At 45.1% G+C, this 10242-nt stretch overlaps 1 long non-coding RNA gene and 1 other non-coding gene across 2 annotated transcripts in view; both read right to left on the reverse strand.

Moving 5' to 3' along the window:
- Nucleotides 1-432: 432 nt before the first annotated feature.
- On the reverse strand, nucleotides 433-525 carry Trnai-uau. The gene is given in 2 exon segments: nucleotides 433-468; nucleotides 488-525. It is a non-coding gene; the product is annotated as a tRNA-Ile (tRNA).
- An 8817-nt stretch (nucleotides 526-9342) lies between these two features.
- LOC116080521 overlaps nucleotides 9343-10242 on the reverse strand; it is a 7222-nt gene continuing 6322 nt past the window's right edge. The window contains exons 2-3 of the long non-coding RNA XR_004114467.1: nucleotides 10006-10171; nucleotides 9343-9643 (exon numbers count right to left, since the gene is read on the reverse strand). This is a non-coding gene — a long non-coding RNA (uncharacterized LOC116080521). The remainder of the gene's footprint in view (nucleotides 9644-10005; nucleotides 10172-10242) is intronic.

Consider the following 10242-nt stretch of genomic DNA (forward strand, 5'->3'; position numbering starts at 1 on the left):
AGGGAGCTGATGCCAGGGAATGGAGTAGATCCCTCACCCAGGATCTCACACTCCTAGTCCATTTGGTCCTGGGGAGCCACCCGGAAGCAGTGGGTTGGATCCGGGCTCGGGCGGAGGCAGCGTCGGGAGCTGCGGAGTACTCCGCGCTCGCAGGAAGCCGCCAGGCCTCAGAGAGCCTCAGGGACCTCGGTCTGCATCCCGGGTCCTGATACTGTTTAAACAGAGGCCTATGGATCTGGAAAGGTAGTAGGCGGTCGACTGGGCTCTACAGCTGGATGCTGCGCAGTAGCTACTGAGCTGCTCTGAAAGCGAGTGCATAGCTTCACAGCGAGCTGTTTTCCGCTGTGGCTGAGACAGGAAGCGAGGAGACTAAAGGGAGCCTAACTCCTTCTTATAGAAATATAAAACTAAAGCGTAGCTCCAAAAGGATCGTGCTCCAGGTGAGGCTCGAACTCACAACCTCGGCATTGCTCTGCATGTACTGCTGTATAAGTACCGCGCGCTAACCGATTGCGCCACTGGAGCTCCGCTGTGGCGGCCTTGCGAAGGCTCTATCAGACCCGGCGAGGCGTCGGTGGAGCATGCGCAGCCGCCGCCTGCGGACGCCGCTCGGACCCCAGCCTCCCTTGGCTTCGGAGCGGACTCAGGGCCACAAGCCAGCGTCAGGGGACAGAAGGACGCGGGGAGCCGGAGGAGACGGGCTCGTACGGCCCAGCCTGCGGGGAGGTGGGGCGGCGTCCTCCGCGAGGCTTCGCTCCGGCCGGCCGGCCCAGCGCCCCGCACGCGCAGACCGCGACCGCGCGGCTCCGGGCCGCTCCGGGAAGCGAACTCTGATCCCCAGCACCCCCTTCTGACGGCGCGAGGGCGGGCAGCGGAACCCGGCCGGGTTCTCAGCCCGGGGTCCAGGCTGCACGTGTTTCCTTTCTTTCCATCCTAAAAGTTTCAACGTTTAAAACCAAAAGAGCTAGAAAGCTCAGAATATCCGTTTCTTTCTTAAACCAGAAAATCGGAGCGCTGGGCCGGGCCACACGCACTTTGAGTCCTCTTCCCTCCTCACGGAACGTGAAAGCACGGCGCTTTATGAATGTATGGGGAGAGAGGCGGCCGAGATGGCTCAGAGCTTAGGAGCTCTGCTCTTGCCGAGAGTGCGGGTTCGATTTGACTCGCAATCCTCCTTAACTCCAGTTCCAGGGGGATCTACGGCGTGCACAGACACGTACACGTACATAATTTTTTAAAATAAGTAAATCTTTAAAAAGAAAAAAAAATATCAGGAAGGATACTAGGGAAGGAGACCAGTGGGGGAGGAGGTGGTAAAGGAAAATTTTACCCCTCGCCCTCGCCCCAAGTCCCCCGTTGTGCATCTGCTGTTTTATTAGCTCTGCAACCAGTGGAGGATCAGCCAGTGCGTGTACATAGGTATACAGATAGTGGGGATCCCAGTGTTTACAGGGAAAGGTGGTGGTGCCTCACACAGGGGACATAGTTTAGGTCCCAGAGAGACCAAGGTTCTCAGGGAGGAAACCAGACGGGGCGAGGCACCAGGACCACAGGAGAAAACTTCTACGCTCTTCAGATGGCCTCCAGAGAGCAGGGAGCTAGGAGCCTCACCCAAGGCTCGCACTGCTCTGCTCTTCATTCATCTTGAGGGGGCTCAAGTCTCTTGAGTTTCCTTATCTCTAAATCCAGGAATCTTGACTGGAGAATATTTCCCCACATAACTCCTCCCAACACACTGAATTTAACTTTCTAAGACATGGTCTCACCATGTAACGAAGACTGGCCACGGACTCAGGATCCTCCTGCCTCTGCCTTCAGAGTGCAGGTTCTACAGGCCAAGCTACCTACCCCATTGCCTTGAAATAATTTACATTATTATATGTTAAATAATAAAACTGATTTTTAAAAATAAAATAAAAACTTTTTCTAGAAGCAAGGGTAGCTAAACCTTACAATGTCTATAATGTAAAGAGTCTCACTCTTTTCCATATTCCAAATAACAAAATGTTTAATTATGTAAGGCTAGGGAAAAGCATGCTGTGTTAACAGATAAGTTTTAAAATAACATCTTATCTTGGCAATGGGATGAATGTACTGTATATTAAAATGTATGAAATGTAATGACTCATTGTGGCAACAGAAATAGACAAAAACTGTTTCTTAAATGAATGTTTGGAATGTATGCCTTTTGCACTGAAAAAAGTTGTTTTTTTTTTAACTTTCATATTTTTGTGTTTAAATGGTGAGATGAACTGGAAGGGTTTCAATTGTCATGTGCATGTGCAAATTACAAGAGGGGACTATGACTGTCTTTATTCCTGACAATGAAAGGCCAAATAGCATGTAATGGCCACTTTGTTTTCTCTTCATGGCCTCTGCTACACAAGAGGCATTGTGATGAGCCACACAAACATTTTGATTAGTTGGGATGCAATCTGTGAGTCTGGTGAATGAAGATCATCTTGATTTAAATTTATGGAATTACCATTTTATGGCCTTTGTTTGCTTTATCTCATCAAATTTTTTATATTTCTTATTTTTAGCCAGCATCTCATTTATGTTTATGTACTAAGCATAAATGTTGCTGGACAGAAGCCAAATCCTGCACACGGATGTCCAGAGCGGCTACCATGGACAGACAGACAGCTGGTGTCAGAGACTAGCTGTACATGCCAGTCACACCCACCCAGGAGTGTCCAGAATGATTCTGTCTTAATTGGAAGGTCTTCAAAATTATTTTTAGGGGTTGGTTTTTGTTAGTCAGTTGGTTGCTCTCTTGAGACAAGGTCTGATGGTGCCCAGGCTGGCTTCAAACTCAGTATGTAGCAGAGGCTAGTTTTGAATTCCTGATCTTCCTGCCTCTGCCTCCCAAGTTCTGGTATTACAGGCATACAGCACAGAACCTGGTTTTTAAGCATCAATTAAAGGTATCCTTTAAATACCTTTTTTTTTTTTAATTGGGAGGTTGGGTCAGAGGTTAAGAACGTTTGCTCTTTTCCAGAGAACTCAAGTTCAGTTCCTAGCACCTACACTGGGCAGCTCACAACCCCTGTAACTCCAGCTGCAGAGGAGTGAATGCTCTCTTCTGACATCCGTGTACACTCACACATATGTGGCATGTACCCACAGAGACACACGTGGTCACATAAATAAAAAATAAATTTAAAAAATAGAATGAACCACTTAATGCTATGAACATAAATACTGTGTTTCTTAGAAGAAAATCACAAGATGCCATAGCCACCTGTAACAGGGCGAGCCATTGTGAAGTCTTAACAATGCTCTGAGTTTGTACGTGCCTAAGTGCCCTCCTACCCATGTGGTTCCTGAGCCCCGACAGTGCCATGTGAGCACACGGCCCCTTATCTTCTTGAGACAGATGGAGAGTCCAAGGCCCCAGGTCAGTGAAGTTTCGTGCAGGTGTGAGCAGATTACAGAGTGGAGGAAATGTGTGTGAACGGAGGAGGCATGGGTTCCTTCTCTCTGTGCTCAAGTCAAAAAGAATTGCTGAGAACTAGTCAGATGGTAACAAATTCAAAAGACTGGTAACATCCAGTGTTGACAGGAGTGTGGGAAAATACTGTTTTTATAAACATACTTCTGTTTTTTTTTTTAAGTTATTAAATTACTTTACTTTATATGTATGGGTATTTTGACTGCATGTATGTCCGTATAAAATATGTGTGTGGCCTCAGAGGCTGGAGAGGGCATCAGATTCTCTGGAGCTGGACTTACAGAAGGTTGTGAGCCTAGTGGTAGCTGTGGGTACTGGGAATCAAACCTGGGTTCTTTGGAAGAACAGCCAGTGCTCTTAGCCATTGGTCCATCTTTTCAGCTCCTCTAGCCTAGCTTTAAATGCACATAACCATTGCCAGCCAGGGGTGGCACATGCCTTTAATCCCAACACTTGGGAGGCAGAGGCAGGTAGATTTCTGAGCTCGAGGCCAGCCTGGTCTACAGAGTGAGTTCCAGGATAGCCAGGGCTATACAGAGAAACCCTGACCAAAAAGCCAAAAAACAAAACGAACAAACAAACAAACAAAAAAATTGACCCAACAGATTCGTAGCTGATGCTCTCTGGTAGGTACAAAATACTTGCGAACAAATAGAATTGTCCAGTCTAAACTATGCTGTATTGTAAAATCTACTGCTATTTCATACATTGTTAATAGGAAAATAGTACCTTTTAAACATAGTACTATGACACTGTACCATCATGTCACTTAGAATTTTTTTTATTTTTTTTAAATTTTTTTGGTTTTTCAAGACAGGGTTTCTCTGTGTAGCCCTGGCTGTCCTGGAACTCACTCTGTAGACCAGGCTGGCCTCGAACTCAGAAATTCACCTGTCTCCGCTTCCCAAGTGCTGGGATTAAAGGCATGCACCATCATAGCCCGGCTCACTTAGAATTTTTATCTTTACTTATTAAAGTAATTCTTTTAGGTAAGCAAACAGTGTTCAATAATGTGTCTCTTTTGATGTGGGCACAGGGTACTTGTGGATAACTTTGTATGCTCATTCTTAACTTCACAAAAATTTCTTGTATTTTTGTTGTTGTTGCTGCTGATGTTTTTATTTACAAAATCCCTAGCTCCTATCAGTGGGAGTATTTGACAGAAACTGATACATCCCGCTGGTGTGACCACATAAACAGTCTTCAAAAGGGGACCGTTCTGAGGATGAAAGACCAGCGAGAACGAATTGTGATTGTCCCAGACAATCTGAACCCTAGTCACTGGTCACCCTAATCAATCACTCTAATCACTGATCACCCTAGTCACTGGCCCTCTAATCACTAGCCACTAGCTACCCTAATCACTGGCCACCCTATTTCTTAGAATCAATACATAAAAAGAAAACTCTCCTTCAGTGTTTTGAGTCATGAGGACACAGAAGCTGGGAGAGGCAGGACGTTATCCTTCCTCTGCTTCTCCTCTGCTCTGCAGCCCTGGAACCGGACCCAGATGACATTGGTCTTCCATCATCTCCTGCCACTCTCTGGCTCTGTCAGTAAAGTTGCTAGAGGCCACTGCAGGGGCTGATTGTTATCCCTCTGCCCAATGCTTTTCTTCTAGCTCCTACAGCTCAGCAACCAGTAGATGGATTCCCACTTACGAATGGGCAACACGTTTGCCCACATGCTGGCAACTTTAGCCTGAAGCCCTTTAGCCAACTTCTCTGCCACCCAGTAGGCCACCTTTACCTGTGAGCTCTGGATCCCAGAAGATGCCGGAGGGAGCGGTCACTCCTGCCAGTAAGATTGAGTTTCAGTTGCTCTGCATCCTCGCCAATACTTGGTGTTAAACCTTCATATTGGCAGTTCCTCTGGGTATATGATAGTTTTCTTGTCATCTGTCTTGTTACGATCTTTTCTATTTTACCCTCCCACTGATAGGAGCAAGGAATTTTGTAACTATCAGGAAAAAAAATACAAGAAATCTTTGTGAAGTCAAGAATGAACTCCCAAGGTTATCTATCACAAGCTCACAGGTCTGAGCTGTTCTTCTTGCAGCCTCTGCTGTTCTGTATGCAGAAGAAACTATGTTTCCAGGAAAGCAGAAAGTAGACTTATGGGTGCTGGGCATTTTTGATAGATGTCCTTTTTGCCCGTTTGCACTTCTCTCAGTGCTGACAATGAGGAGAGAGACAAGAGGCTTTTGCTGTGCTAGGGAATGGCTCTACCTCTGAGCTGCACGCCCAGCCTCTGCTCAGGCTTCAGAGTAATCGCCTGTGCCAACATCTTCTTTCAATTTTTCTGTTTAGTTAGATTCTTTGATAGGTTTGGGTCTTTTCATCAGATTTTTTTTTCAGTTTTAAAGGTTCTGTATTTTATTACTGGACAAACACCCTAATTTGAGACACGAGCAAGACTCTGGGTTAAAAATATTGAAATCCATCTGGTAGGACTGATCGATGACCACAGTTCAGTCTTGGCATTGTGTGGATCCTTACAGACCCAGCTCTGTTTTCCCCAGTGTCTTCTCTTAGAATTCTACCTGATTTTGTTACCAGTTTTCATCCGGATCCACTGAGAAGTAGGACAATTTTGCTTTTGTTTCTTGGCCAGGAATCTCTTGATTCTGAAAGTCTTGTGAGAGGACATTGCGGGAAGCTGAGTCAGGCGCACCGCACACAATGGCGGAGGAAAGGAGAGTCTTCTCATCAGATTTATGAGAAATTCTTTTAGTATTACTTATTTACTAGTAGTATATATGGGGTGTGGTGTGGTGTGGTGTGTGTGTGTGTGTGTGTGTGTGTGTGTATGACTAAATGACTTTGGGCAACTCACAGATATTCTCAGTTTTCTTCATTGTATGTAACAAATATAAATTCATCCATGACACTCAAGCTACAAAGAAGCGCCAGTGTTGACACTCCTCGGGGAGCCTTGGACCGCAAGATTTCACACACTTCTACTTTCATCCAAATCATTTGGAACCATGTCATGAAGAGTCAGGAGTGATAGAATATGGGGTGCGGGGGGGGGCGGGTTTCTGGAGAAATGGCTCAATGGTTAAACACACTTGCTGTTCTTACAGAGGATCGGGGTTGACTTCCCAGCACCATGATGACGCACAACCATCTGCAACTCCAGTCCCAAGGGTTTGATGAGGAACTGGGCAGGCAGGTAGTGTAGTCCATGCATGAAGGCAAAACACTTACATATAAGACAGACAGATGACAGACAGACAGACAGGATAGTGTGTTTCTAGTCTATACTATTGCTTTGCCTTGAAATAAAACTCCTTTGCTTCTTTGCAATTCTTTTCTGCCTTTATTTCAGTTTTCTTGAATGAAAGTCTGGGAACCTGGAAACATCAGATCCAAGTGATGTCTGCTAGTTACTACTGTTTTTTTTTAAAGATTTATTTATTTATTTTATATGTATGAGTATATTACAGCTGTACAGATGGCCATGAGCCATCATGTGGCTGCTGGGAATTGAACTCAGGATGGCCCAGCTCGCTCTGGTGTAGCTGTCTTCAGATGCACCAGAAGAGAGCGTCAAATCTCATTACAGGTGGTTGTTAGCCACCATGTGGTTGCTGGGATCCGAACTCAAGACCTTCAGAAGAGCAGTCAGTGCTCTTACCCGCTTATCCATCTCACCAGCCCGGTTACTACTGGTTTTGTTCCAGTAATGGGTGCAAGTGTGGATCTGTGAGCACACACATCAGGTTCTCACTTGGTGGTAATTTGATCTCTCAGAAACATGGAGAGAATTACCTAAGTCTTTTGAGGTTTGGTCTTTTGCTGTGTATTGTAGAGCGAAGTGTGAGCCCCTACAACCTGGTTCCTGGAGAGAAAATCTGAATGTAGACCCAGTGACCTTGCACCCAAGTTATTTCTGATTGGTAAATAAAGATGCTGACAACCAATAGTTGAGCAGAAGAGACATAGGCAGGGTTTAGGATTCCAGAGCTAGGGGTCAGAGGAGAACCCTGAGGGAGAAGGTGAAGGAGGGAGAGAGATTCCATGGGTTAGGAGTCAAGAAAACATGCTCTCGAGGGTTAGCCAATTGGAATTAAGAGCAGCACAGATGAAACATACTAAGTAATAACTCAGGGTTATCGATGGGGAGGTAGATTCTAATAGCATAGAGGTAGATTCTAATAGCATAGAGGGTAGATATTTGCCCAGCTCTTGCACTGTTTAAGGCTTATTGTAAACATAAAGGTTATGTGCCTTTTATCTGGGAACTGAATGATCAAGATGATATAGGAACTCCAGATTGGGACTAAAAATTTCAACAACATTGTCTAGTAGAAAGAATGAAGGATTTTGCTAACGTGACTCAACCCACTCTGCAGCCCTGGAGATGGCATGGTGGTCCGAAGGAAATGCTATGTGTAATCAGCTCTCCTCAGCCACCAAGAATAGGACGTGTGTTAGTCACTTTTCTTATTGCTGTCACACAAAACCTGATATGAACAACATTCAGGGTGGGTCTCCTCAGTTAGCCCTCCTGCAAATATCCTTTAGCTACTGTGGTGGTCTGAATGAAGATGGCCCACATAGGCCCACAGGGAGTGGCACTAAAGAGGCGTGGCCTTGTTGGAGTGGGTGTGGCTTTTTTGGAGGATGTGTGTCACTAGGAGGTGGGTTCTGAGGTCTCTGAAGCTCAAGCTGGGCTTAGAGGCTCAAGGTCTTCCAGCTGTCTTTGGATCTGGATATAGAATGCTCTCCTCCTCTCTAGCACCAGGTCTGCCTACACATGGCTCTGTTTCCCACCCTGATGGTAATGAACTAAAACCCTGAAACTAAGCCAGCCCAAAATACATTTTCCATTATAAGAGCTGCCGAGTTCATGGTGTCTCTTCACAGCAATGGAAACCCTGAGTAAGACAGGTATCTCATAGTATATGAGCCTTTAACCTTCCCATTAACTGAAGGAGCTTTCTTTGCTTGTTTTTCTGTTTTGTTTCATTTTTATATTTTTAAGATTTACTTAGTTATGAGAGTTTGTTTGCATGTATGTATGTTCACCATGTGTGCGTGTAGTGCCATTAAAGGCCAAAAGATGGCATCAGATGCCCTGGAACTGGAGGTACAGGCAACTGTGAGGTACTGGGAACCAAACCTGGGCACTCTGTAAGAGCGGCAAGTGCTCTCAGTGGCTGAGCCGTCTCTCTAGCCCTATGTCTTTAAATTGTTTAAATTACATTTTTATTTAGTGTGGGGGGGGGATGTACCTGTTTATCGCCTAGCATGTAGATCCCAGGGACTAAATTCAGCTTATCAGACTTTTAGCAAGCTCCCATACCCACTGAGCCAACTCAGCATCCCTTAAGCTACGGGTTAATTGGAGTCTCCGTTACCTACAGCTATGAGAAGGATCTTGATAGGTTAGAAAAGAAACCTATGCCTCTTACCTGAACTTTCTTTCTTTTTTTTTTTTTTTTTTTTTTTAAGAAGACAAGAACCAAGGCTAAAGAGAGACTGCTCAGTGGTTAGGAACACTGACTGCTCTTCTAGAGGTTCTGGTTTCAATTCCCAGCACCCACATGACAGCTCAAAACAGTTTGTAACTCCAGTTCCAGGGGATCTGACACCCTTATATAGACATACATACAGGCAAAACACCAATGAACATAAGGTAAATTAGTCTTTTTTAGAAACACAGCTCTGACAACACCTGGATGTTCGCTTTTGAGCTCCATTCAGTCTTCCAGAACTAAAGATGATAGATTAGTGTATGTGGCAGGGCATTGGGTTGCCTTGTCTTGTCTTGTTTAGTTTTGTTTCTCAGGACTGGGAATTAAATCAAAGGCATTGTGAATAATCGCCAAGTGTTCTATCATTGAGCTATATCCCCTGCCATTTTAAATAAATAAAAAAAAATACATTTATCTAATTTGTTTTTATTTTTGGCCCGCAGAGTGTGTTTGGAGGTGAGAAGACAATTGTCACGAGTCAGTCCTCACCTTCCATCACTGTGGGTCCCAGGGATGGAATGTAGGTCGTCAGCTCAGGAACAAGTGTCTGCACGTGCTGACCCATCTTGCGCTCGCCCTTTGTGATGGCTGTTCCCGTTTGTCAGCTTGATGACATCTGGAATGAGCAATGATCCAGAAATGGAGGGAACACCTGTGAGAGATGACTTTGCTTGTTTGAAGTGGATGAATCCTCTTCTAGACTTGACCTTTGAGGTGGGAAGACACATGAATTTTATCTGGATCCTGAGGTGGGAAGGCGTACCTTTAATCTGAGCCACACCTTCTGCTGGAAGTCTATGTAAAGACATAGAGCAGCGGTTCTCAACCTTCCTAATGCTGTAGCCCTTTAGTACAGTTTCCTATGTTGTAGTGACTCCCAATCATAAAATTATTTGTATTGTTACTTTATAACTGTAAGTTTGCTACTGTTATGAATCATATGTCTGATACTCAGAACATCTGATAGTCAATCTCTGGGTTGTTTCACTCTCAAGGGGGCTGCTCCCCACAGGTTAAGAATGCTGACACAGAAGAAGGAAGCTTCTGCTCTTTACCTGCTTGCCCTTACCTTTCTAGCACATCATCCATCCCTTCAGTGGAATAGAGCCTACTTCTGTGGGACTCCAGAATATACAGAAAATCAGCTGAGACATCCAGCCTTGTGGACTGAGTAACTACTGGATTCGTGGGCTTATGTTCACAGCCAATTGTTGTTTGATTAGCTGGACAGCAGCCTGTATATATATAAGAGAGAGAGAGAGAGAGAGAGAGAGAGAGAGAGAGAGAGAGAGAGAGAGAGAGAGAG

The sequence above is a fragment of the Mastomys coucha genome, unplaced genomic scaffold (genome assembly GCF_008632895.1).
Source record: "Mastomys coucha isolate ucsf_1 unplaced genomic scaffold, UCSF_Mcou_1 pScaffold6, whole genome shotgun sequence".
Classification (NCBI taxonomy): domain Eukaryota; kingdom Metazoa; phylum Chordata; class Mammalia; order Rodentia; family Muridae; genus Mastomys; species Mastomys coucha.